Below are 26,096 nucleotides of genomic sequence, written 5' to 3' on the forward strand. Positions count from 1 at the left end.
CAAGATTTCAACTGAAGTGCATGTAAATGATAACATGTAACTCAGTGTGTGCAACGTTCATTAAAAAAAAAAAAAAAAAAAAAACCTTAGCATGTGCAACAATAATTGTGTTTCCAAAATATGATTTTAGTTATGATTGTGAAATCATGTTTGAAAACAATAATTCAAGTGTAGTATCAACATGTGTAACAATAATTAGTGTCTGTTAAATAATGAGATTTTAAATGGATGGAAATTTCAATCCTATCAATTTAATGATGATGACAATTGGCAATAGTGGTTGTGTCAATAGCTGCAAGCCAAGGGAAGGCAACAATAACAATGATGGTGGTGGTGGGCTGGTGGCAATAGAGGTGATATCAACAGGTTTTGGTGCTAACAATAGTGGTGTCAACATTAGTAAAGATTAAAACATTGGTGTTGAAGGCAATGGCAGTGACAAAAACACCTATAAAACAATGTGATTGTTAGCTTCTTATCAGTCTTCATTTTAAGGTGTAAACTTCTGATTCAATGAGATCTTTCAGTCTTCATAAACTATCAAATACAAGCATTTGAAATCATATATAGATAGATTACTCCATGGTAAATTCAACATAACATCAGATCAAGCAATCAATATCCACTGAATTGAGGTTAGACTTATAATAGCATTGGTAGTGCTCAATTTATATTTAAAAAAAAAAAAAAAAATTGATGTTCATCGATTGCAAAAGTTTCACTTTCACTGCAGATATATATTATTGGGCCTCCAGCTTTTAGCAAAACAATATACTCTATAAAGGTAATAATGGTGGAAATTGGGAATTTTCAAGTAAAAAAAGAAAAGAAGAGAGAAATTAAAAAAAGAGACAAAAAGGACTTTCATAGTCTTTTTTTTTTTTTTTTGAGCTGGACTTTCATAGTCTTGAATGGCTGGCAATGGCATTATAGTGTCTGTGTTGGGTTTGCGTTTTTCAATGACCACAAGTCACACATCGAAATAAATAAGGAAGAGGAGAGGTAAAGTAAAGCATGCGACACGTAACAACACACTTACCTGGACGGGGTCAATGGGTGATCCATATATAAGGTCCATGTCCTAGGATGGTAGCCTCCATTGCACATGAAGGAGGGGTGCCGGCCTAAGGTCTTCCCTAGTGGAAGAGCCTACGTCATTATTTGTTGCGCTGGGGGTCGTGCAAGCGTTGCCCCTGCTAAAATAAATCATTATTTTTTTTTTTCTTTTTAGTATTTGTTTATTTAAAGTGATTTTGCACTTTGAAAATTCCTCAATATTGTTATATGTACTTTTTTTTCTTCAAATCTCTAATGCCGTTCTTAGACATGCCAGTTATCTCAAAATACTGAAAATTTATGGAAATTTAAATTTTTTTGAAGTCCCATGATCAGTAAGTTAAATCCATTCTTGGCATTTTTACTTGGGTTTTTTGGGTTCGTGATATCTTCAATTTCTACATTTGGTTTTTAGCTTTCTGTTTATGTTTTACTCATTGGGTTTATTATTGTTTGAGTTTTAATTTTCAAGTTTTGTGTGTAGATTTCAAGCATTTCAAGTCTCTCTTTAATGGATTATCAAAAAAAGAAAAGAAAAGAGTCTTTCTTTAATGAATGATTTCTTCAACTATGTAAATATTTCTCTTGGTTGCTAGTGTTGCAGTGAATAAGTAGTGAAATTAAGTAGTGAATAAGTGGTGTTGCAGTGAAATTAAATAATACCCTATTTGTTAATAAGGACGAAGTCAGGATCTTATGTTAGGGTGCCAAAGTATGAAAAAAAAAAAAAAAAAAAACACGGTTTAAGAATGAGAATATCTGTATAATTCAATACTAAATTAACATACTTGTAGCATTATTACATTATTTAAGAAGTGCGTGAAAAGAAATTTCGTCAATACAAGAAGCCAAATCCCGAATGATCTTTAACAACTCATGGATTTATAGTGGGTACAACTCTGAATTAAGCAAGGATAACAACTAGAAATTAAAACATTCCACCAATAGGGAGTGAAGATTGAAGACCCCAAATCTTGATGCGTTATACTTCAAAAAGACTAGTCACAATTGAAGCATCCTTGATAGGGCTTATTTTGTGGGATATAGTGTCTTTGAGCCCACACGGGATTACCGGGCCGACTCTAATGCCATATGTAACATACCAAGGAAAAACACTAGTCACATCTGCACTATACAGTCACAATCGAAGCGTCTTGTAGGAGTTAATAAAATCTAATTCAACTTAGTATATGTCCAATGTGAGACTCATCACACATCCACACACAATCAATCAAATTGAGACATCACATGCCTAATTTCTCTAAATAATCCATAATTAAAAGAAATGAAAAAAATGCACGTTAGCACTTAATTAGCAGTAACTTTTGATAGAAGCTTCATGGCCAATTTTGTTGTTGTTGCAATTTATAATAATTGATAAACAACTACTTATTTCCAAGTTCCCATCCCATCTGATCCATTTGCCAACTTGAAGCGGCTGCTCTACGGGGTTCTTATCTCTTTTTATTTAATTCAATTATTTACTTCAGTTTCCTCGCTTTTCTTTTTTATTTTCCCTTCTCTATATTTTTTTTCTAAAGAAAATTTTCTAGGCATCATTGTATTTGATTTTGGCATCATTGTAATTGACAGCTCTCTCTTTTTTTTTTTTTTTTTGGAGAATGGATAGCTCTGCTGTCTGCTCTCTCTTCTTCAGTTCATTGTATTTAAAATATAGGTACACCATGTACAATATGTTGATAAAATTAATCGTGCACAACAGATGAATTTGTAGACTGTAGAGGTGGCTAGTTGTATTTATTTTCATTTTCAAATCACATACTTTTTCTTTACTTTTCAAAACACAAAAACCAACTATTAATTAAAAAAAAAAAAAACTATTTTAGATGGTTAGAAATGGAAAAGGTTTCACTCTCTAGAGAAATCTTCCGAACTCCTTAGATTCCTTTTTATTGAATGTGAATTTTAAAAATTTAACTGTTAAATTGCATGTTTTTATCATATCCACTATGCTTGCAAAAATTTAAGAAGACCAAAGATAAATAGATATGTTATCAATCAAATGTTTAAATTTTAAGTTTTTATGGTATAAAATAATGCATAAAAAATAAGTTTATTGATTGAATAGTAAATAACACCCGATTTGAATGAAATTTGATATGTGCGTTAAGAACATAAAAAAAAAATGCAATCCAATGGTTAGATTTTCAAAATTCATACACAATAAAAAGATATAAGATGAGTTTGAAAAATTTCTCTCTAAACTAGTTTGGAAGAGAAACATTTTTCCAATAGAAATACTTACATACTAAATAAAAAATAATATGTCCCTAAAAATTGCAATAATAATAAATTTATGTTCCCAAAAAAATGCAAAAAATAATAATTTTGATTGTGTGTCTGGAGAAATAGCAAAAAGTTATTTTAAATAAAGGTAAGGATGCCAATGTCATTATTTTTATTCGGTTTAGAACCTATATTAGGCTTTTATCCTATTTTAGGGATACCATTGTAAATGCCCTATTTTTCTAACACAGTTCAAGAATAATATTTTAATTTTATCACAAAAAATATTTAGACTAACAAAATACATTGAATTAAAATCTTAATAAAATCTCAAAATACAAAATATGTTAGGGCCTGATTGGTAGGAGGATTTTTGTTTTTGTTTTCAAAACAGTATAAGAACAATTTTCAAAAAATTGAACTTGAAAGTAGTTTTTAGATAATAATTTTTATATTTTACGTGTTTGGCTCTCACTTTTAAGAATAAATAGTGGATGTCCCGCGCGATTCGCGTGTTCATTATTAGTTATTTTATAATACTCATATGTGTTATAATGTTTGAAAAATTAATTTTGATTATGTATTATACATCACTAAAATAATGAATGAAAAAAAAAAATTTGTAACACAATATATTTATAAGTAACCATAATTAATTAGACTCTAAAAATGCCACTATGTGCCCTTTTTTTTTTGATCAGGTATACATGTATATTTAGTTCTTACATTTGGCCATTTCCAATATAAAATTTATTATTATTTCATTTTCTTTTTTTTAGAAGTATTTTTTTAAAAAAGAAAACACATGAACTTTTGAAGACTAAACATCTAAGATTTAAGGTTTATAATTTCTAATTCGCAAAACTAAATATATATGCCAAGAGATTAAAAATAAAACAATAATTGAATAGAGAAATATAAACTTATACTATTTCATATCTTACGTTTAATTTTACTTACATTTGAGTACCTTAATGACTTACAAAGATTAAACACTTTCCAAACATATAAATAAAGACAAAAAACACATACTTTTAGAAACCCCATATGTTGTTAAAGCATTGTATCAAATTTTGATAGCGTTGTTAAGAAGTTTAGATCATATACACCTAAAACCAAAGCCAATTTCATTCTCTTTTTTACATTAATTTCTCACTCTCTATCTCTCTATCTCTCCAGTCCTATTTTTCTATTGGCCTTTTGATATTTTGTGAAACTGGAATATATAAAAGAACAAGAAAACTAACATTGAATGGAGAAAACCTTTCATTTTTTAAATTAATGAAATTAAAAGTGGAAGAGTTCAAGAACTTGGAAAAGGGAGTAGAACCAAATCTTTTAATTTTTTTTGCATTTATGGCTTAAACTAATCATTGATAAGAAGATGGGAGGAGAAAGGCTAAATAAAAAAGTACTCATACAAAGCGCCATATGGCATAACCTTATGCACTTCCACATGAGGTTTTTGCTTTTATATATATTGATTGATTGATTGATTGATTGATTTTCAAAATGATAAAAACAAAAATAATTGTTTGGGAGACCATTTCTATTTTTGAGATTTTAAAAAAAATATTTACAAAAAAGAACATGTAGAATCTGTAGATTATTTATCTATATATATAAAAGAAGAGATCTCATGCAAGAGAGCATGAGATTCTGCCAAGTGGCATCTTCTATGGTTAGCTCTTTTGTTTAAGCCATCTAGCTTTTTTTTTGGTTTACAAGTTATAGAGCACTCACAGTAGTGGTGCTATATAGGTATAATGCTATTTTTTAGCTCTCAGACACCAAAAAACCATTACGCAGCAATGGAGCTAAATCTAAAAGATTTAGCTCTTCAGCTACAGTGCACATCTATCTTTAGATGTGCACTGTAGCTCAAAGCTAAAAAAAAAAAAAAAAAAAAAAAAAAAAAAAAAAAAAAAAAAAAAAAAAAAAAAAAAAAAAAAAAAAAAATTATTACGCTTCTCTCTCCTCTCTCATTAAAATATTCCTTTCCTTCTCTCTCTCTCTCTCTCTCTGGCTTCTCTTCTTTCTTCTTTCTTCCTCAAAATTTTTTTTTCTCTCTAGCTCATCGGCCTCCCTCATCCCTCAGCTCGCCGGCGAGCTCCCTCACCACCGACCTGTTCCACCAACCCACGCCAAGCCCTATCGCCGATCTCCCCAAGCCCCATCGCCCAGTCCGTGCCCCTCCGCCGGCCTCAACGTCACCAACTCAAACCCCAAGCCGTCGATCCACGCCTCCGCCCAGTCCTCCGATCAAACCCATGCCGCCCAGTCCTCCCCACTCTGCTGATCCATGCCTCCGCCCAGTCCTCCGATCAGACCCACGCCATCTCTCTATTCTCTTTGCTGTGATTGAGTTTGTTTGTTTGTTTATTTGTTTTTTTTTTTTAATGTACTTTCATATGGGTTTGGTGGCTGTGGTGGTGGAATGATGTTTGATTTTTTTTTCTTCTGTGAGTTTGATGGCTGTGGTGGTGGCGGCGATGGTGGTTGTTGTGGCTATGGTTTGGTGGTACGGTGTTTGATTTTTTTTTTCCTGTGGGTTTGGTGGCTGTGGTGGTAGCGATGGTGGTTGTTGTGGCTATGGTTTGGTGGTACGGTGTTTGATTTTTTTTTCCTGTGGGTTTGGTGGCTGTGGTGGTGGATTGGTAACTGTGATGGTGATTTGGTTTTTTATTTTGTTTATGGGTTTGGTTGTGTCTGGTGGTGGTGGTGGTGGTGATAGTGGTGGTTGTGGTTGTGGCTGTGGCTGTGGCTGATGGTAGAGGAGGTTGTGAATGGTGCTAGATTGTTTTTTTGAGGAGTGGGATATATTATTTTATTGTAGGTGATATATTATTTTATTATAGGGGATATATTATTTTATTGCATTGATAGCTAAAATAGATCCACTGCTGCAGCATGTGTGTAGGTATAATAGATAAAGTAACTTTTGATGGAGCTAAAAAGTTAAATTTTTAGCTCCACTGTAGATGCTCTTATTACACCTCATCTGTTATTACTCCTCACCCTCTCTCTTCAATTGACTATAAAATAACGTTTAAACTTTCAAATATGTCTCTTAGTCTTACAAAACCCAAACGTATACTTAATTACACAAACTCATTTCATTTTACCTCTTGTTATTTTGAGTTTTGACCCTTCTTATTTCCATTTAATCTCCTCTATTTCCCATACATTTGGTCAGACAACCAAAAAACCAATCTTCCCTAAACTATGTGGTTGAATCTCAATCTCAAAGGATTGCGTGAATGACTTCAAAGGGCCTCAAATCCAGTCCAAAGATGTTTTCCATGCTTCGCATCGATTTCATCAGCTCACTAAATCTTTCTCTCTCTCTTTGTTTCTCTAAAACTAAATTGTTTTGCTCTTTCTCTTTCTCATTCTCCTTTTTTAGAAAAAAAATAAAAACAGATTATTAGCTTCTTTGAGAATCTCAGGGACTCCGCACGGGATGCTTTTTTAGAGCACGAAGTTTTGTTGAATTCTCATTTTGTTTCCATAGAAATTAGCATCTCAGAGATTTTTTCTGCAAATTTTCAAAATTAAATGAGTTTGAACTTTGGGTTTCTATGTGGTCTTTTAAAGTTTGGAATGATTCTAGGAATATAGGACCGACCTAGAAGATCAGCCTCAAGCCAAACGGTCGACCTGTCAAGGTAATAAGAGAACCTACGTTTGGGTTTTTTAATTTATAAATTTTTTATTGTGTAGTTAATTTTTTTTTAAAAATATATTTTGGGTTTTCTATTTAAAAATTTATTATGGTGTAGTTAAATTCTTTATAAAAAAATCAATAAGAAACTTTTTTTGAAACAAAGAAACACAATTCTGTTATTCTATTAATCTGTTAATCCATATCTAGATTTCTATAAATACAAATGGATCCCATAGATCTAGGATTGAAACCAAATAAATAATCTGCTAATGTCATATAAAATTTGAGGAACAAATGCTTAAGTGTCAAGAAGAAAGTAAAGGCTCAAGTTGACTTTTTTTTGGGGTAGGTAGAGTTGTCCAAGGCTGTAGGTAATTATCAGTGATCTTGAGTCCCTTGGTATTAGTTAGGTAAAATCTGTAGGGACATAACTAGAAATCTAAGGTAGTGTGTTTAATACAACATGTGCAGAGGCATATGTGTTCATGACTTTTGCTGGATGTTAAAAGAAGCTACAAGATTTTCTGTGTAGATACAAGTAGCTTTCCCATCCAGGGCTTAACATTTGGAAAGTCCAAAATTAACTTTGTTATACATGATGGATATATTCCAGTCCATGTCCTGAAATTAGTGCTTATAATGATATACACATTTACTAATACAAATAGATCAACCACCAAACATTACGCCTATACTTCTCTCTAATTGGAGATGGCAGTTAATCAGGGTAAATTTATAACTGGTGGTTCAGCCAAATCCCACAAATCAAATGAATGAGTTATGATACTTCTGAGCTTTTGAAAGTGGCTTTCCTGGATAGAAAACCTTTATGGATCTAATATACATAGTAATTTCCAGACCAAGAACAACCAATTCCTAGAGTTGCACCACACACACACACACACACAAAATAAATTAAAAAAATAAAACCCAAGTGTCAAGCTTCTATCATGTATGGCTATAGTAGGTGAGGTTAAGTAGTGTATTAACTGTTGGTCATTATATATTTTGCAAGAAGTGTAACCCAACAGTTGGCTCCTTTGAGTAAAGAAATTTCACCTCTTGGCCGAATTTCTGGAGCCCTTTGACATAAGAAAAAAACAAATTCCCTTTGTTTTATGCCTTTTATCTATTTTTAACTGCCTCTTCTCTTCCTTTCTCAAAATTTTCGTCTGGCAAGCTCTTATATAACTAGAACAAAAATTTATCAATCTTTGAACTTTTTTTTTTTTTTTTTTTTTAATTTGATATTACCTTGGTTGATAATGGTCCCCAAAGACTTGTAGAAATTTCCAATAATCACATTTTTTGCACTTATCTCACTTCAATCAGTTGCGCATCAAATGTTTCTCAAGATGGAAGGTTGGCATGCCTATCCACTGAAGGTTATCAAGGTTAGTTTTTTATCCTCTTAAGTTTTGTCAAGCAGCCTAAAAAATTTAGAATTATTAGCATTATAGTTCTAGACTATGAATCGGTTCCACTTAGAAGTTGCAACTTAGCATATAACATTCTTTGAATATGTTTGAAAAAATTACTACCAAATTTTGTCACTTGCGTTATTTTTCTTGACTATATGAAATTTTTTATGAATTTATTAGTCCTCCAACATGAATCACGATTGCAATAAAGTTAATTTATGAACGAAAATTCATAGTCTCCTTTTTAAAAATTTTCTTTCATGCCTTAACTATGGTGTTTGATTACTAAAAGGGCAATGCTTCAATATTTGATTACTACAAAGGCAATGCTTCAATAACTGATGATGTATTTGCAACACTTGGATTGAAAATTCATGGTGGCAAAAATGTCCATTATGTGTGGGACATTTTTATGGTATTAGTTCTTGGCAGGTATTCAATCAATTCTAGAGAAATACATAATGAGAGTTCCAAGTAGAAGACTTGATCTTGGTGCCAAAGAATATATTGCTTAGTGCGTTTGGCCATAGATAATGTATATTAGAAGCTTCAAGGATGATGAAAACTCATTATAAATGAATCATTACATTTCTATTAATAAGTTGAACAATGATGAGATATCACCCTTTCATTCTCTTTATAAAGATGATTGTGGTTAAGCAAAAATATCTTCCTACTAAACTCTATTCCATAGTGATAAAATGATTGGGAAATTATGCGTTGGGCATAATTTGGTGGTTTACATAAAAGACTTTACTACTCTTAGGGGCACTATCGGGTATATTTGTTAAAACATCAATACCATGTAGCTCCTTGACATGTACAATTAGTATCTTTGTTGTAGCTAGCTAATAAGATTCAAGAATTACTTTGAGGAATGTACTTCATAATGATTTGGAAATTTAGGGGTGTTTTTTTGCCCCATGTTGATGAAATATTTAGTTTTGGTTTTATTTCTCAAACCATTTATTGCTAGATAGGAGTTAGGTTTCTTCTAGAAAAAAAAGAAAAAAGAAAAAGAAAAAGAAGAAGATAGGATTTAGTTTAATACTCATAAACTAATCGAATTATATGCTCGCTCTCTTTCAAAGGATGTGAAATTAATAGTTGTGCATGTAACTTAACAAAAATAATTAAATAATTGTGAATTCAACTACGCAACACATACATATCATTAATTATGTTATTCTTAGTAATTTCTGTTTCTTTTTTATTTTCCTCTGTTTTAATATATAAGATAAGTGAACCTAATTATGTAAATATTTTACCACAGGTCATAAAAATTAGTTAGAAGTTATTTGAAAATAAATTATAAAGTATCTGCGCATTGCGCGGAACATCATCTAGTATATATAATGATAAGAGAATAGAGCTCATCATGTTTTTTTTTTCTTTTTTTTTTTTAATGATAAGTTTCAAATTTGAAGTGTGAGAATTCTTTTTTTGATAACAATAAACTCCTTAATTTAAAAGATAAAAGAGTTTGGAAAAATCTGTGGGGTCCAATGTTTTCAATTTATTTACAACTATGTTAGTAAAAACATTTTTTGTATCCTGAAAACACCCCTTAGTTGTTTTCAAAATCCTGTTTTAAATCAAGAAAATAGGAAACAATTTAAAAAAAAAAACTGTATTTAGAAAATATTAGCCAAACAATAAATTCAAGTATGGGACCCACTATTTTGTGGATTGCAGAACAAAAAACTATATTTAAATACTCTTACCAAACATCCCCTTAACACTTTGTAACAATTAAATTATGAATAAGATTTAAAAATGTGTATATTTTTAAACTATTAATAGTATGAGTTGGGTATGGATTGACAACTTTAGCAACTCAAATTTGAATAGGATAGGGTGGGATCCTTAAATAGAAAATTAGTGGTCAAGAACAATATAGTTAAATTCCATTTCAGAGATTGCATTCTAGCTCATGGAACTAGAGCTAGCAAAATAGGGCACACATGAGTTGGGTTGGGTTGAGTTGGAAGATGTTTTCAATCTAATTAGATATTGTTAGGTTGATAAATTCTCAAGTAAAAAATAAAAACCAACCTAATACACCCCACGTGTTGGCTTGGGTCAATGGATTAGACACAAATGTTTCATGCCTTGTAGAACCTAACCTAACCCAATTCACATGGATTAAGTAAAAATGATCCCATAATTAAAAATATATAAACACAATATATAAAAATAAGTCTTAGAAAGAGCAAAGAATGTAAAGGACAACTAGATAATTAACTTTGAATAAATATGCATTCAAAATAACAATAATGGAAAGGATTAGATAATAAATCATAGAGTAATTATTGTTATAAAAATAGGATCATGTTAACGGGTGTCTTTATTTAGGACAATTGTTAATAACCATATCAAGAAAGTTTTTAAAATCACTTTTATGAGAAATATAAAAAGTTGTCAGAAAAATTAATTGCTTTATTATTTTCTCATAAAATATTTCTAAAAATAGTTTATAAACCAATGCCCTTAGGACATTGTTAACATTTCCCATAAAATAATGTTACTTGAAAGTTTTTCCACTTGAAATGTATATACTTGCATTAATACTTTGAAAAGTATTACACTTGGTGATATTTGCTGGGAATACAATTTACAAATGATGATGCATGAAATTGTCAGTAAGTTGAATTGTCCGAACTCGCAGTCGTTAGAAAACTTGAAGAGTTAGAAAATCTTAAGAGTGAAAATACTTTCAAAGTGCACTGGTGTGGTGTCGGCCAAAGACACTCCTAAGATTAAGTTATAAACTCACAATGATCTCAATGAACTCAAATTTTTTTTGAGAATTGTGTTTTCACGTACCTTGAGACTGTGGTATCTTGGTGTTTATATAGGGGCCTGAAGTAAACACTTTTGTTGAATTGTGGGGATTAGCATAGTGGAGACATGGGCTAACGGCACTGATATTATTGGGTTTAGTATTCCCATACTTGGCATGCAGTTGTGAAAATGTAAGAGGGTCTTGCGCGGTGGTTTCTACACTTGAGCATAGTAGGATGATTAGCTTCAAGCAGATGTCTTTACTCTTCCATCTTTAGAGATGACAGAATAGTGGTGAAGTCGGACTACTCAATTAGATGGTTTTAGGTGAAGTGGAGCAAACGAACGAGTTAACCAATTCATATGAGTTAAGCTCATTAGACAAGTCGAGCTTGTGGTTTTTGTTCTCTAAAGCTGACTGGTAAAGTTGACTGATGAAAATATTCCCCATTAATTAGCATGTAGGTGATGAATGGGCATAAATGTGATGAATGAGCTTGTAGGTGACGGGTGCACATGTAGGTAATGAGTACTTTGTAGAAATATTCCTTATCAACAAATAAGAGAGTTTTCTCAAGAGTAGAAGGGGTATTAAAGGTAGAAGGGTTGGAGTCTTTTCTAGATTCTCCCTGCTTGTGCCACAAAACTGCTTCTTTAAAGCTCTTCTATGGGGACAATTGGACTCTTGGAGTCTTGCTATCACGAAAATGATTATCACATGAACACTTGGAGTGCTTGTGGGCAGTACTTGGAGTCTCGCTTTCATGAAAATAACTTCTCCCGTTCACGTGGTGACATGGAAATGCAAATATGGGAAAGGATTCTTCGCATTACATGCACACTAGGGATTTTTTGCGTAGGAAATACACATACTTACATGGGAAAAAATTCTTCTTCACATTTTGGAATAGTATAGGACTAGGAGAACTTTTTTTTTTAAAAGGTATTCTCTCGAAGTTCAAATTATGTACGGATATATCTCATATGGATTTCCAAGAATTTTGGAAGATTGGTTTTAGTTTTTCATTTGTATCCGAATTACTTAATCTTGACAAAGCATATTAACATTGGTTTATCTTTCTTTTTCATTTTTCATAATAAATTTGATAGATATAATGAAGGAGAGGAGATTTAAACATTGAATGTTGCTATTAAAAACACTAGGATATACTAGTTGAACTATAAACCTCTTAGCAAAATTGGTTTATCATTGGTATAACACAAAGTTGAAGGCTGGATGTGGAATTGTAAAAACTTTCTGACAGAAAGCACCTCAACAATGAGGTAAGTATACGAAGGACTTGTTCTGTCAGACTAAAAAATTCCTCCAGAATTGTTAGTTATCACCAAGGTGGAAAGTGATTGATATTTGATCATCCAAAATATTGTTTTGATCAAACCAAAATCCTAAATTGGTTGACAACAATGTTATGCCTCACTGCCTCAATGTGTTACACTACAACAATCCATCTTTCATCCCACATCACTAATTTATGTCAGAGTAGGGGTCAACTTGGTGTATAAATAAGATGTGAGCTTCACATGCCAACATACTTACCTGGACGGGGTCAATGGGTGATCAAGAAGGCCCATGGCCTAGGCTAGTGACCTCCATTGCACTTAGGAGGGGTGCTTACCTAAGGTCTAGCGAAGTGGTGGAGCCTATGTCATAGTTTGTGGTAGAGGGGGCCTGCGTTCGCGCGGCCCCTGTCAATACTATATTCTAAATTGGTTTCTTCTCATATGCAATAAAGAATAAGAGTATATCTTTCTCAAGGAAGAGTAGATTTAACTACTCACACTAAAATGTGGAATTTTTATGTGTCATGTATTTTTATGGAGAAACTTGAACATTGAAACTATTTTTTTATACTATAAGAGCATTCACAATAGACACGTTGCAACAGTGGATCTATTTTAAGTTTTAGCTTTCAACACAATAAAATAATATATCTACTACAATAAAATAATTTATCTCACTACAATAAAATAAAATATTCACTACATACAACCATCAGCCACACACACAACCACAACCAAAACCACCACCACCACCACAGCCCACAACAAAGAAAAAAAAATCAACCAAGCCCACACCCACCAGGCAACACCCACACCCACCAACACAAAACCCACTCGAGCCACCACCGTGAACACACCGATCTACCCACAAACCTACCCACCCACCGATCCATTCCTCACTAGGTAATATATCCACTAATGTCGATGAACCCAGCCATCCACTGATGCCGATCTACCCACACAACCACAACCACAACCACCACCACACCACAGCCCACAACAAAAACAAGTAAGGGCGAAATGGGTTGGCGCGTGGATCGGGAGCGTGGGGGTGGGCTGGCAACAGTGAGAGGAAGTTGAGAGAGAGCTGAGAGAGTTGAGAGAGAGAGAAGTGAGAGTTGAGAGTTCTGAACTGAAAAGGAAAAACAAATAAATAATATTTTAATAGGAAGTGAGAATAAAAAATTATTTTATTTTTTAGCTCTCAGTTACAGTGCATATCTATTTATAGATGTGAACTATAGCAATGAAGCTAAAAAAAATAGCTATAGCTCCACTGCTGGATGGTGGTTTTTTGTGTTTTGGTGGAGCTAAAATAGCTATATAGCTATTTAGCTCCATTGCTGTGAGTGCTTTAATCTATAATTTGTGGTGAAAATGTTGTGGAACAGTGCCTCTCATTTTTATGTGTTATGGAATTTGATTAGATTTAAATTTCTATATTTCTCTTTGTGCCCTTAATTGTTATTAGTAAATTACTAAAGTAATAGGGTTAAGGGTTAATCGAAGTGTTATGCCCTATTTTTGTAGATTTTTGTTATGCCTTATTATTATTATTATTATTTTTTATTCAAGATAAAAATTTTACTATAACTTAATCTAAGTGTGAAATCCCTTTCCGGATACTTCAATCTCAATCCTTGCCTCCCTCACTTCACAAAAAAATTTGTATTTTTGTAAAGTGTCATCACGCCAAAAGTGCTATTTTTAGAAGGACATGAAAATGAACGTTAAAGAGAATTTTTTTTTTTTTCAGTAATACATAGATATATAGACTGGAAGGATCATGGTGTTCATTGAAAATGAAAGCTCAGACTATTTAAATGCAATGTAACCCTGAAATATGAATTCTTTAGGCTTAGAAAATTTGAAGATTGAGGCTATCAAGTCAATCTATCAAACTTTTATTAGTCAAGCTGTTGATCATACAGCAAACAGACCATAGGAAGTTCTCATTATTTCAAATATGTAGATTGCACAACATACATAAAGCAGTTTCTGATATTCAGAAACAATCAGTCATAAGTCATATTTTCTGCCTCATGCCTAATGGAATCAAAGAGTGCAGTAGACAGATAACGCTCTCCAAAGCTGGGAAAGATAACCTGTATTCAAAACAAAATCAAACAGAATAGTTAATGGACTTGAGTTTGGAATACACAGACTAGTACAGCTCTAACTCTAAGCCGTCTGTGCATTTTATACAATCCTACACATAATTGCAATGGAAAAATGAGTTAAGGGTGGCAAAAGGTCAAAGTTTAGGTCTGACAACTGGATTGCATATATCGTTTTTTGGGGTGCCCAAACCCATATTGAACCTTACTTTCATACAGACTCAACCTGGTCTTTGTTTTAAGCCAACTTAGGAATTTATACTTTTTAGTAGGTAGGTCATTTAATATGAATCAAATCCGATTCTAGGTTAGTTAAGCAGGTATGCAATACTTATGCAACTCCTAGGAACACCAGTATTAAAACTTGGGCCTAAATATTCTGAAATTTTTTTCAAATGATTTTTTTTTTTTTTTGAAATTATTGGACTTAAAAAGCATTAGGGTGTCACAATTTTTTTTTTCAATTTTAAATTTTATTTTTAAAGACCCATTTATATAAAAAAATGAAGACAAAGGGGACTGATCAATATGATATTATTGCCCACAAGTAGCAGCTTTGCAGAAGTACTGTAGAGCTTGAAGCCTTGAACAATATTTACCTCCTGGATTAGGATGAGAAAATTGAAGAAATATAAATCCTAAGAGTTGTAGGAGACATAATTAGAGGGATTCTGGAGCAAATTTTGAAATTAATTAAATCAAGCTAAGCACAATACCAAAATACATTTAATGAAGCGCAACAAAGATTCTATATCAATTTAAAGAAGACACTTGGACTTACAGCAATTAGTTTGGCCTCTTTGCCAATTTTATTGCAGCAGCAGCTGCAGTACCAGATGAAATCCCAACCTGCAAAATACATGCTTCCACGTTCAGCATAGAAACGAATTGTAAAAAGTTCTTATAGAGCCATTACCTTAAGTAAGTATCCTACCAGCAAACCTTCTTTCAAGGCAAGCAGTTTAGCAGTTTCAATGGCTTCCTCACTTGATACCTGAAAAAGTCACCAAAAGCATTTTGAGTCTCTGAAATAAAATCTATGGCTGAATATGCAGATGCCAGTGATCAGAGAGTTGCCATGTAAACAATAGCCGGTAATTGCCACTACGCTTCAACAAGATTGAAACAGAACGTTATTCTGCTTCCACTGTAACAGGTTCGTATAACTGTCACAAGGATTTGCAACTTTTGTTTTAACTTTGAATGGGAATGTCCAAGCCCAACTTAGTGTTTTTTTTTTTCAATGTAAAATGTATTTAATCAGTCGCCAAATGATTATTAAAGCCCTCACAAACTCCAAGAAAATAGAAAGACCAATTTCCAAAAGAACTCAGACGACAATATGCTCAAACTTATCCATGTATATGTATTCCTTATTGATCTCCAGAATCATTTCTGTTTTTTTATACAAAAATGCTGATATTGAGTTCAGCTGAGTAGTGTGACATATTCATTTAAGAGAATGACCCATTTCATGATTGTAAAAATTTTATTTTCCTCTCACTCACAGAAACAATAACAAAGATAAACAAGGTCTTCCAGAACCATTTTCATTTTCATACTGAACCTGAAGCAAGCGTGATGGGTAATTTATTCATTTCTAAAAATATAATTCATGAAATAGCCCAAAAGAATCGATTCTCTAGATGATATAAAGAAACAAGACCCATTACAAGCCCCATAAAGCTGACTCTCATCAAGATGAAATGCCCTTAAACCAAGTATAACAGGAATGAACTTTACACCTATAAAGGACTAAAATAAAAAATAAAATCCTAAAATAAACAACACTCTAAGACTGATAAAATTACATAAAAGACTTTTCTAGGCAAAACTTTCACAAACCTAGTCCTTAATGTCCTTTTGTTGAGCCTACTTATCTGCCTTCCAAATTTCAATCATCTATAATGATAAAATAATGTTCCAAAGGTGATAAATGAGCTATACGTCCATTGCAAAGACAACTCTACTTGCATACCCATAATTACAATGTATTCTGACTATGCTCGTGCTTTTCACTCAATATGCAACACTGCTAACTATAGCACAAGTACATAATTTCACATGTGAAATCAAGGTGAAGGAAATAAAGTGGTTTCTGGACTCCCTTGAATAACTTCATCAAGCAGCTTCATATCCAGAACAGTAGGTATTATATTATACCAGCTCCAATTCCTTGGATAAGATGCTTGCCTATGAGGAAAAAGTCCAATAATTCATTACCCTTTTTTTTTCTTTTTTTTTGGGAGAAGACAATAATTCATTACTTGGAGGAAAAGGCCATAAATTAAAAAAACAACAACAACCTGCACCGAATTAAACATATAAGTCATTATGAACTCCCCAAAATTAAACAGAGCAACAGTCAGGAAATTTCTTAGTATCCAAAGATGGAAACACTTTTTTAAGAAGGAATCTCCAACTACCCAAATAATTGACAATCAAACAAAAAGTCAAAAACCACAAGAGCTACAATTAAAATAAGAAAAAAAGAGAGCAAATGATCTTGAACTTTAATCATGGAGAAGAGAACCTTATCTCTAAATAGTTGTAGATACACACTGTTGGACTATATATTTGGCCTATTGGGTATGCATGTTTTGCTAGTTTAGCTATTTCAAATTTGTGTGATTCTCTTTATATATTGTTATTGATGTTGGCTGAGCCTGTCAGGGCAGTGAAGGTTTTATAGGGAAGTGCAATGGAACTCTCAGACTTATTCACACAACTCACCCACTAAAGTATTGACATAGATTTTTGGATCCTTGTCTCCTTGTACTTTCAAAGAAGCTTTACCCTTTTCAAATCACTACAGTAGTGTATTCTTAAAACTTTTGTACATGGTACAAGAACAAGACCATGTCTTATCACAAAATTCATTTTGATTCGACTCTTGTCTTTAGGTGCTCTTATGATGCGCTATGTGGAGATACCAAAGATTTGACCATTCAGATCAGGATCAGGTCACCATAGTTCTACTAAAAATATGATAAATAAAAAAAATGAAACAATCTGCAAAAAAATAGTAACCGAAAAGTATTCTATAAAATTAAATATATATAGATATAAAATCGACCCAATTTTTCAAAATATAAAGTGCAACTGTGCAAATATTGTTTAAGTCTTTTTATTCTCCATTTTTTTTATATACTATAGTTATATTATAGTCTATAGTTTACTATAATTAGTTAGAATAACTTATAAAAAAATTTGAGCTTCAATTGGGAACACTATAAATAATAGAAGGTAAGGATTAGGTCCAGTGCATTCTACCCAAGCTGATTCTTGTAATATAAGTTATAAATCGTTTTGTTCGTGATAGTGAAATTTTAACTCCTTGTTAGGCTGGTTCAATATAATTGAAACCTAATATGGTAGTTATAAGTGTTTTTTTTTTTTAATAAACAAAAAAGTGGGGTTTTTAAGTATACCAATTAAATAATATTTTTTTTCTAAAAAATCAATAAATTATATATATAACATTTAAAAAAAATCATTTTTATTATTTTTTGAAATACAAAGTTACATCCAACATTTTGTTATTAGGAATTTGCTAACATCTTATTTCCAATTTATAAAATGACCAATTCACTTAATCTTCTTGTACTATAATCAAATATCAAGTAGAATTATCAATTTCAATTTTGAAAAATATTTGTTTGCAAAAATAGTTATTTCAAGTACTGCATGTAAATAAAATTTTGTAGACGTGAAACTGGAAAAAGAATATAGTTTTTAAATATAATCAAGAATTGCAATATTACATGTTTGATCGTTGTTATGATTGTTTTCTTTATTATCTTTCTATTGTATTATGCCATTATTTTTTGTTTAACTCTTTTTAATGAATATTTTTAAAAATCATTTGTAAGGTTTCATCTATATACTTTATTATATTTTAAATTGCTAGTAACAAATTTATCACGATATCCTGCTTGAAATTCAACTTCTCTCTCTCTCTCTTTCTCTCTCTCTCTCTCTCTCTCTCATTTTTCACATTTGCAGTGATATTTTCATATTAGGAAATTATAATTAAAAAGTATTTAAAATAAGATAAACACTATCTTAAATGTAAAATTATAATATGAATTATATATCAAGGGCATTATTGCAACTTTACTTAACAATAGAATCACCAGATAACCTTAACACAACTTAATAAATTAATACTTACCAAACCAAGATTAATTTTTTATAGAAAATCAAATACCATGGTTCAAGAGTAAAATTTAATAAAGGAGATGGAGATTTATTATTATTATTTAGAATGAATTTTAATTTATGGATAGTTGAAATCTAATTTTTAGATTTGATTTTGGCGTAGAGAGAGAGAGAGAGAGAGAGAGAGAGAGATGGTTTAATGTGTAGTTGGGCGGAAGATTGGGTACCTATTATTGACAATATTTTGTGTGAAAAAATAAATTACAAAAACTAAAATCTCAAGGTGTTATGAGAAAGATAATCAATAATAATTCAGCACATTGACAATTATTGTTATTATTATTTTGTAAAAATCTTTAAAATTTTTGTAAGGACGCAATTTGCCTCCCCGACCCAAAAGATATATGGAACTGAGCCCAAAAAGCCCCAAAACAATGAATTTGTAGAGAATGAGTTGTGAATCTAGGCTCTAATGAGTTGGATAGTTGTTATGGTAGATTAAAATGCCAATAAAATAAGAATAGGCAGGTTATACTTAAAGAAAATCACCCTCGACACGGTCCAAAGAGATCAGTTCTTGTATGTCTTCCGGATTAGGCTATTAGTCCGGTCCTTATTGCTGTCCTTCTTTTTTTCTCCATTTTTTGGATCTCTTTCTATCAAGGTCTCTCCTTTATTTTATACTATCCTCCTCCTTTTATTTCCACCTTCCACGTGTAGATTTAGATTGATAACTCTGATACTTATCCCATCAGTCCCTCCCTAAAATCTTTAGGAGTAATTGTAAGGCTGAAAAGCATGGTTTGACTAGTTGCAGAGCATTCAATGCCATGGTAGTAGCCTTATCTTAGATATTTTATAAGTTTCTTTTGTCTCCTTCTTAATACTTATCCTCTTCCATGAAATAGTCCGAAATGTTGCTCTTGATGGCAGACTATGCCCTCCTTCCTCGGCCTTGCCCAGCCGATGAGGGATTCTTCCTCGTTTTTCCTCGGGGTGGCCCTGATCGGATTCCATTTATTCCCTTATTGGCACAGATCCCTCTGGAAGTGTTTAACGTTCTCAGATTGGGCCCCTGGCCCAACATATACATAGATATGAGCTCCCTAACCTTTCACCCCTATAATAGCCTCTCGAGATCCTTCTTTCTGACTCCTCAAGGGGAAAGGAGGATGTCGACGTGATGATAATTCCTTCTCGCCCAATTTACATCCCCTCTGACTATACAGATAACTGTTCAAGTCACGCTCCTGACATTTCAATATACGAGACGTGCTTTCATTAAATTCTTACGGCTCCATGTTCCCCACACTCTACAACATGATGCTGATCCAACAGCTGAGGATTTTGTTGGAAATTGAGCGGGATTTTTCCCGCTTGTAACTTTCTCTTTGAATTTCAAGCAGGATAATTCCCACTAGGTTTTGCCTTCTATATAAGGTGCCCTGGGGGAATCATTCTTCTTCGCTTTACAAATCTTCGAGTTCTCCAGAAATTTCAAACTCTCAAATCTTTAAGGCTTCCAAAGGATCCAGCCAAAATGGGGATCAAGGCCTAGGGGATGAGATGGCCAAGGATAAAGGCAAGGGCAAGGAAACCGGGCCCTCCTCAGAAACCAAGGATCCCGCCAAGGCCTTAGATGATACGGTCAAGACGAAGGAAGCAGAGGCCAAAGATGTTCCTGCCTTTCAGCCGAGCAAGAAAGAAGATCCTTCTTCTCCAGCCAAGGCCCATAGCAAGTGCAGATCGCATCAGATTTTTGGTGTGACAGCATTTTGGGTTTCAACACATATCATGTGTGCATAAATGTAAAAACAATCCAAGGTTGATCGAGCAAATTAACAAGAACAAAGATAGACAGGCTTTCTGCTTTTCAGCTTTGATAGCAGAACATCTTGTAATTAAGAGAAAAAATGATAGATAGGTCTCCTATTTTGTAGTGGAGGTTTGTTGTTATGCATAATGTACATTTCCTTTATCTAATAAAAAGGGTTGCACTTTTTACTTCGTGAGTCTTTCTTTTCTCTGTAATAACTATTTTTATGAATGGTGACGTTGTTATTTTTCCCTCTAATGGGACTTAAAATTGATGTTGTTGTCAGTAATGAAAAATTGCCACTCTAACTTTATCAAAGCCGGCAGTAGTGCATGGCTACTAACTCAAGTAAATTAACTTAGTAAAAAAATAATAATAAGGAAAATGATCGTGTGCTTGTACTACAAATTGTGCAATCCATCATAGAATATTGAATGCAAAGCAAGTGATCCGAGGGGGCCATCTTGTACTTAGGTTTTGCCAGACATTTACAAAGATGCCATAGTGTTAATTTCCTCAAAGTATCTGGTCCAAGGACTTCAGGCATGACCTTGGTTTTGTTTGAACACTTATAAAAGATGGCATAGTGTTAATTTCCTCAAAGCATCGGGTCCAAGGACTGCAGGCATGACTTTGGTTTTGTTTGAACACTTATAAAAAGACATAGTGTTAATTTCCCCAAAACATCTAGTCTGAAGACTGCAGGCATGACTTTGGTTCTATTTGAACACTTATAAAAGATGCCATAGTGTTAATTTCCCTAAAGCATTTGTCCGAGACTGTAGGCATGACTTTGTTCTGTTTGAACACTTATAAAAGATGCCATAGTGTTAATTTCCTCAAAGTATCTGGTCCAAGGACTTCAGGCATGACCTTGGTTTTGTTTGAACACTTATAAAAGATGGCATAGTGTTAATTTCCTCAAAGCATCGGGTCCAAGGACTGCAGGCATGACTTTGGTTTTGTTTGAACACTTATAAAAGATGCCATTATGAAGTACAATGCATTTGCACAATGGATAAGCATATGTCAATGGAAACTTTCGTTAATAATTATACCTTTTCAGGAGATACTAAAACTAGCCCCACTTCGGATCCCCTTTGATTTGCAACATCATCAATATGTATCCTCCTGGACAAAGGGTCCGGTGTAGTGAGACCATGCCAGCGGACTTTTCATTCATGTTTTGTTTCTCAATTTTTTTAAATAGGGTTTCAATGAACTCGACCACCAGATCAGTGAAGGCTTCACCCTTCACAGAAGCGTGAGGTATGTATTCGGTATAGAAAGCCCCCAATATCATATCCTACTTGGCAATCCTCCTCGTAGCATGCATCATTGCCAAAATGGCCTCCTTAAATGATCGATCTCCTGCTGCATCGCCTCAGTATGTTAAGCATTGAACTCACTAAAACACTAGACTTTCCCACAGACGGCGCCAATTGTAAGGACGCAATTTGGCTCCCCGACCCAAAAGATATATGGACATGAGCCAAAAAAGCCCCAAAACAATGAATTTGTAGAGAATGAGTTGGGAATCTAGGCTCTAATGAGTTGGATAGTTGTTATGGTAGATTGAAATGCCAATAAAATAAGAACAGGCAGGTTATACTTAAAGAAAATCACCCTCGGCACGATCCGAGGAGATCAGTTCTTGTATGTCTTCCGGATTAGGCTATTAGTCCGGTCCTTATTACTGCCCTTCTTTCTTTCTCCATTTTTTGGATCTCTTTCTATCAGGGTCCCTCCTTTATTTTATACTATCTTCCTCCTCTTATTTCCACCTTCCATGTGTAGATTTAGATTAATAACTCTGATACTTGTCCCATCAACCTCTCCCTAAAGTCTTTGAGACTAACTGTAAGGCTAAAAAGCATGGTTTGACCAGCTGTAGAGCATTCAATGCCATGGTAGCAGCCTTATTTTAGATATTTTATAGCTTTCTTTTGTCCTGTTCCTTCTTAATACTTATCTTTTTCCATGAAATGGTTCGGAATGTTGCTCTTGATGGCAGACTATGCCCTTCCTCCTCGGTCTTGCCCAGCCGAGGAGGGATTCTTCCTCGTTTTTCCCCGGGCTGGCCCTGATCGGATTCCATTTATTCCGTTATTGGCACAGACCTCTCTGGAAGTGTTTAACGTCCTCGAATTGGGCCCCTGACCCAATATATACATAGATATGGGCTCCCTGGCCTTTCACCCCTACAATTTCAATCTGGTTGAATTTTATTGATTTAAAAATTTGGGAGTCTATTTGGAGGTAAGGGAAAGAGTGCACAATCTACATATGTTTTTTTTTTTTTTTTTAGTGAAAGTAATTATTGACCCACAATTTTAAGACATTTTTCTAATAGAAGTCCTAGCCAATGAACTAAGTGATCTAAGGCTAATGCCAGCCTTGGCCACTTGCTCCTGTGAATGGTATGCCACATAATCTTAATAACAACCCCAAGTTTTAATATACCCATCGCTGTTAATATGTCAATTGTCATGTTCATGAAGTTTAAATCATCCTTCAATAAATGGTTCTTTAATTATAATAATCTTTTCTAGATTGCATGTATGAAAAGTCAAATTTATTCATCCAAAAGATTTCTTCCAAGATTGCATGAAATCTCCTTCTCAAAAAAAAAAAAAAAAAAAAAAAATGAAGAAGATAAGAAAGAAGATTGCATGAAATCTTGGACTAAAGTGCATGATTTAAATCGTCTGCCAATATATGATCATATGTTACATTACAATGTATTTTCCTAAGATTGCAACTTGCAAGTATGAAGAATCAAATTTATGTTTCGTTAGAAAATCTCTTCCAAGATTGCAAGAAATCTTGGGTCAATCTTGTTGTAATTTTTTTTTTAATTTTTAATTCAGCAAAAAGAAAAGGAAAAAATGTTTTATCATAAATGATTTATGCAATTAAAAAAAACATTTGGTTTCATTTTGCTAGACCACCAATTATAACAAATATTTGGACTACAAAAATAACGCAATTTTTGTCATAACTCGCCACGTGGTGAGTTATGAGCGGTGGAGATGTAGACTTACATGAACTACCAAATAGGCCTAAGCTTATACTTGCATGGGAGTTCGCAATTTCTCACCATTGAACTTCCCTCAATATTGTTAAGGTTATAGTTGAGATTTAAAATAGAACTTTGGTGACAGAGACAAGAATAGATAGATCCCCAATAATAATAAAAAGGACAAATACATGGTCATTATTATATTTGGTTCTCTTAAAACTTTGGTAATAGAGGCAAGAATAGTTAGATCCTTAGACTGCTTGCAATAAACTAGACCTTGGTCACGAATAACCTTTCAAACTTGTTTAAGTCTTGAACAACCTCTCAAACATGTCCTGGACTGCCCTAAATTCTCTAAGCTAAAAGACCAACAATTTAGAGTTGGTAAAAGTAGATGCAAAACTAGGAAAAAACTAAGTGAATATGCTAAAGAGTGGTGGTAATTAACTAATTATACAATGTGTATGGGGATACAACTAAAATCTTGTGTTCAAAACATGATTTCACTTATAATTGTGAAATCATGTTTTAAAACAAGATTTCAACTGTAGTGTAAATGATAACATGTAACTCAGTGTGTGCAACGTTCATTAAAAAAAAAAAAAAAAAAAACCCTTAGCATGTGCAACAATAATTGTGTTTTCAAAATATGATTTTAGTTATGATTGTGAAATCGTGTTTGAAAACAATAATTCAAGTGTATATTCAGTAATGTGTAACTCAGCATATGTAATAATAATTAGTGTTTGCTAAATGATGAGATTTTAAATGGATGGAAATTTCAATCCTATCAATTTAATGATGATGACAATTAGCAGTAGTGGTTGTGTCAATAGCTGCAAGCCAAGGGAAGGCAACAATAATAATGATGGTAGTGGTGGGCTGGTGACAATAGAGGTGATATAAATAGATTGTGGTGCTGACAATAGTTGTGTCAACATTGGTAAAGATTAAAACATTGGTGGTGAAGGCAATGGCAGGAGCAGATGGTGGGGGCCGCGAGCCGGCAGAGATCTTTAAGGTGATTGTTAGCTTCTTATCAGTCTTCATTTTTAAGGTGTAAACTTCTGATTCAATGAGATCTTTCAGTCTTCATAAACTATCAAATACGAGCATTTGAAATCATACATAGATAGATTACTCCATGGTAAATTCAACATAACATAACATCAGATCAAGCAATCATTATCCACTAAATTGAGGTTAGACTTATAATAGCATTGGTAGTGTTCAATTTAAAAAAAAAATAAAAAAAATTTGATGTTCATTGAGTGCACAAGTTTCACTTTCGCTGCAGATATATATTATTGGGCCTCAAACCGCCTCATACCTTTTAGCAAAACAATATATTCTATAAACATAATTGATGGGGAAGCAAAAGAATTACTATCTTTGGCTCGTCCAGATGCCAAGGGCTAGGTGTTTAAAGAGGTCGTCATGGGAAAAATGTCTAGACGATCACATGACACTTAAGAAATTCTCAATGATGGGATTTACTCATATATGTTGAAGATCCAGACCACAGTGAGAATAAAACCCTTATTTGTCGCTGTAACTTCCTCATAGATGCTTAACTTCCAGTAGCAGTTGTAGCGGAAAGATTGGAGGCTATAAATTCCATAGCCGTTGTGGAAGTGATGTCTGAACTTACTAATTCCCACAAATCTTGGGGAAGTTATTAAGTAACCATTCCTAGACCCTCTATATAAGGACTTGCCTACATCAAATCAAGGTAAGTTTTTTCCTAAGAGAATTCCTCAAAAGTTGGAACCTTATTTTCTAGAACAAAACTGATTTAATCATCGGAGGATACTTGGCTGGTCCACCCCAATTGCCTTTTGATTGTGTTTGCGTTTTTCAATGACCACAAGTCCCACATTGAAATAAATAAGGAAGGGGAGAGGTAAGCGCATAGTATTAAAGTAAAGTATGAGACACGTCTCAACATACTTACCTGGACGGGGTCAATGGGTGATCCATAAGGCCCATGTCCTAGGAGGGTAGCCTCCATTGCACATGAAGGAGGGGTGCCGGCCTAAGGTCTTCCCTAGTGGAAGAGCCTACGTCATTATTTGTTGCACTGGGGGCTGCGCAAGCGCTGCCCCTGCCAAACTAATCATTAAATTTTATTTTTTTAACTTTTTATTTGTTTATTTAAAGTGATTTTGCACTATTAAATTTACTCTTTAATATCGGCCAAAATGGCTCATTAGCATTAATTTTTGAAATATTTAGCAACAGAGCACTGTTTCGGAAATAATTAGGGAAATACCACTTTTTCGGGCCCTATAGCGGCGTTTTCCTGCAAAATTTTTTTATAAGTCCCATAACAGGTTCAAGGGGCCCTATAGTGGCGTTTTTAAGCCCTATAGTGACGTTTTTGGGCCCTATAGCGGCGTTTTCCTGCAAAATTTTTTTATAAGTCCCATAACAGGTTCAAGGGGCCCTATAGTGGCGTTTTTTAAGCCCTATAGTGACGTTTTCGGGCCCTATAGCGGCGTTT

The 26,096-nt window shown here is 33.4% G+C and overlaps 3 non-coding genes across 3 annotated transcripts; all 3 read left to right on the plus strand.

Annotated features, from left to right (window-relative positions):
• Window positions 1-1,031: 1,031 nt before the first annotated feature.
• On the plus strand, window positions 1,032-1,196 carry LOC115983072. The gene has a single exon (XR_004089876.1). It is a non-coding gene; the product is annotated as a U1 spliceosomal RNA (small nuclear RNA).
• An 11,529-nt stretch (window positions 1,197-12,725) lies between these two features.
• On the plus strand, window positions 12,726-12,886 carry LOC115983049. Its single transcript, XR_004089854.1, has one exon. It is a non-coding gene; the product is annotated as a U1 spliceosomal RNA (small nuclear RNA).
• A 12,653-nt stretch (window positions 12,887-25,539) lies between these two features.
• LOC115983061 lies at window positions 25,540-25,700 on the plus strand. The gene has a single exon (XR_004089865.1). It is a non-coding gene; the product is annotated as a U1 spliceosomal RNA (small nuclear RNA).
• Window positions 25,701-26,096: the final 396 nt, after the last annotated feature.

The sequence above is a fragment of the Quercus lobata genome, chromosome 3 (genome assembly GCF_001633185.2).
Source record: "Quercus lobata isolate SW786 chromosome 3, ValleyOak3.0 Primary Assembly, whole genome shotgun sequence".
NCBI lineage: Eukaryota > Viridiplantae > Streptophyta > Magnoliopsida > Fagales > Fagaceae > Quercus > Quercus lobata.